A 3,779-nucleotide genomic window follows, 5' to 3' on the forward strand; every position below is an offset into this window, starting at 1 on the left:
GTTGAGAGGGTGGAATGTCGGGAGAGGCCCGACAGAGAAACCCAGACAGTGGCCTCCAATAGGGAGGAAAGAGAGAAGGTTAATAGAGGCTCACAGACAGTGGCCTTTACCTTCTATGGAGCAGCCACGTCGATCGGAGCGGCGACCGAGTTCCCCTCGAAGGGAAAGGGAAAGGGCAATCGCAAGACGGCATCGAATGCGAAGCGCCCTAGGAAGTCGCCAGGAGAGGGTGCCAAAACCGACACCAGTCGGCGTGCAACCGTCAAGGTCAAACGCCGCCTGGGTGAGGTAAGCGAGGGCGAGAGTGACCTCGCTGTTGAGAGCGATGGTACCAGCAACCCGGCACGACCGGGGCAGGGGGGCTCAAACCCCTGGACGCTGGTTACCAAGAAAAAGCCGGCACCGAAACCGGAGGTACCGCGGCCTGCGAGGAAGGCCAAGGACAGAGGCGAAGCCTTGTGGTTAAAAACCGACAAGGACAAATACGCCGATGTCCTTAAATCGATGAAAGCGGCCGAAAGCCTCTCGGCCCTTGGGCAGGATGTGCGTAGCGTAAGACGCATCAACACGGGAGAGATGCTCCTGGTGTTGAAGCGAGGCGCACAATCAAGTGCAATATACAAGGCCTTGGCCCAAGAGGTCCTTGGTGAGGGCGCCCAAATCAGGTCGCTAGGTGCGGAAACAACTCTCCAGTGCAAACACTTGGACGAGTTCGCGACCGCAGAAGACGTCGCCGCAGCCGTCAAGGAGCAATGCGGCGTCACAATCGAGCGGGCCTCTGTGCGATTGAGGGACGGACCCTCTGGCACCCAAGTAGCCTACCTCAGGCTACTCAATGCGGATGCCAAAAAGGTAACCGAGAAAGGGAAGCTGAAGATCGGCTGGTCGGTATGCCCTATCAGTATACCCCAGCCGCCTTCAGTGGACAGGTGCTATCGGTGCCTAGAATCCGGCCATAAAGCTTACGAATGCAAAGGCCTAGACAGGAGTAAGCTATGTCGTAGATGCGGCGAGGAGGGGCATAAAGAGCGGGGGTGCACTAAGGCATATAAGTGCCTTATCTGCACCTCTAAGAAGCAAGCCCATAAACATGCTATGGGCGGACCTTCGTGTCCCTTCGGCGAGTTAAATAAGAAGAAGCCGTGAGAGTCACACAGCTAAATCTTAACCATTGTGCAGCAGCCCAACAGCTGCTGTGGCAGTCGGTCTCGGAGTCGAGGACAGATGTCGCCCTCTTATCAGACCCGTACAGCATCCCTGCCGGCAACGGCAATTGGGTGTCGGACGGGTCTGGAATGGTGGCAATCTGTACAACGGGAAGGTTCCCGGTTCAAGAGGTAATACACCCCTCCGCCGAGGGTGTGGCGATTGCCAAGATCAATGGTGTGTTCTATTGCAGCTGCTACGCCCCACCAAGGTGGCCAATAGAACAGTTCTACCAGATGATCGACAGGCTCTCGTCGGACCTCGTGGGCCGGAAACCGGTAGTAATAGCGGGAGACTTCAACGCTTGGGCAGTGGAGTGGGGCAGCCGCTGTACAAATAGCAGGGGTCAAGCGCTAATGGAAGCGTTTGCGAAACTCGATACTGTGCTAGCTAATGATGGCTCCGCTAGTACATTCCGTAGAAACGGAGTGGAGGCGTGGATTGATTTGACCTTTGCCAGCCCGAGTCTGGCTCCAGGCATGGAATGGAGGGTAGACGAAGGCTACACCCATAGTGATCATTTAGCAATCCGCTTTAAGATCAACTACGGTGTGCAGCATCCGAGGGCGGGAGATCCCTGTCAGGTAAGCGGGTGGAAGTCCAATCACTTCGACAGCGAAGCTTTCACCGCGGCCCTGGGACTGGAGGCCAACACCGACAGTCTAAGCGGGGATGCGCTGGTAGCTGTTCTATCACGCGCGTGCGACGCCACTATGCCGAGAAAAACACTGCCAAGAAACGGCAGATGCCCGGTATACTGGTGGAGTGCCGAGATTGCAGCTCTACGGTCAGCCTGCCTCAGAGCTAGACGTAGGATGCAAAGAGCTCGCACCGAGGATGCAAGAGAGAACCGCCGTGAAGTGTTTCGAGCTGCGAAATTAGCCCTTAACAAGGCTATTAAAAGCAGCAAGAGAGCGTGTTTCGACAACCTGTGTGAGAGTGCCAACGCGAATCCGTGGGGCGACGCCTACCGGATTGTGATGGCCAAGACCAAAGGGGGCTCCTCACCCCCTGAACGGTCTCCGGACCGGTTGGCAACGATTATCGAAGTACTCTTCCCGTCTCGAGCCACAAGCCCCTGGCCACCTGCACTACGAGACAGTGCGGGCACGGTCGAAATGGTGGCTCCAGTGACGAACGAAGAACTACTCGCAGTGGCTAAATCCCTAGCAATGAACAAAGCTCCAGGGCCGGATGGAGTCCCGAACAACGCTCTCAAGGCAGCGATCATAGCGAACCCGAACATGTTCAGGCTAGCTATGCAGAGATGCCTTGACGAGTGCCGTTTCCCCGATAGATGGAAAAGGCAGAAACTGGTGCTGTTGCCGAAGCCCGGGAAGCCGCCAGGCGACCCATCGGCGTACAGACCAATCTGTCTGATAGACACGACTGGCAAACTGCTTGAGAGGATCATCCTCAACAGGCTCACCCCGTACGCGGAAGGTACGGACGGTCTGTCAAGCAACCAGTTTGGCTTTCGGAAGGGTAAGTCCACAGTGGACGCTCTCAACTCAGTGATAAATACTGCCGAGATAGCGATCCAACGAAAAAGGCGAGGTATTCGATACTGTGCGTTAGTGACACTTGACGTGAAGAATGCATTCAACAGCGCAAGCTGGGATGCCATCGCGCTCTCGTTACACCGGCTTAGCCTACCGGTGGGTCTGTACCGGATCCTGGAAAGTTACTTCCAAAACCGCGTACTGCTATACGAGACCGATGCCGGTCAGAAAAGGGTTCCGATTACCGCCGGAGTCCCGCAGGGCTCGATCCTAGGCCCGGTGCTATGGAACCTCATGTATGACGGGGTTCTGAGACTGAAGTTCCCTCCTGGGGTCAAGATCGTCGGCTTTGCCGACGACGTAACCTTGGAGGTCTACGGGGAGTCAATTCCTGAGGTAGAACTAACCGCAGAACACGCGATTAGCACGGTGGAGGAATGGATGAGCGCGAGAGGCCTGGAGCTCGCTCATCATAAGACGGAGGTAGTTATCGTCAACAACCGCAAGTCGGCACAACATGCAGTTATCCATGTGGGAGAAGTCGCGATCACTTCACAGCGAAGTCTGAAGTCTCTCGGAGTCATTATAGACGACAAGCTGACCTTCGGCAGCCATGTCGACTATACGTGCAAGAGAGCGTCGACTGCTGTTGCGGCACTATCGAGAATGATGTCCAACAGCTCAAAGGTGTGCGCCAGTAGACGTAGGTTACTGGCAGGCGTTGCCGTATCTATCCTCAGGTACGGCGGCCCGTCATGGTCAAGAGCACTGAGGGTAACCAGTTACCTACAGAAACTGGAGAGCACCTACCGCGTGATGTGCCTCAGAGTGATATCTGCCTACCGCACGGTATCACACGATGCATCCTGCGTGATAGCGAGCATGATGCCAGTCGGGCTGGTCATTCGGGAAGATGAGGAGTGCTTTGAGCTACGTGGAAATAGGGGAGCCCGCGAGCGCACCAGGGTGACCTCGGTCGCCAGATGGCAGCGTGAGTGGGACAACTCCTCGAAAGGTAGGTGGACCCACCGGCTGATACCTAGCATATCGAGCTGGGTGGGAAGACCCCAT

Source organism: Topomyia yanbarensis, chromosome 1 (genome assembly GCF_030247195.1).
Source record: "Topomyia yanbarensis strain Yona2022 chromosome 1, ASM3024719v1, whole genome shotgun sequence".
Lineage (NCBI taxonomy): Eukaryota > Metazoa > Arthropoda > Insecta > Diptera > Culicidae > Topomyia > Topomyia yanbarensis.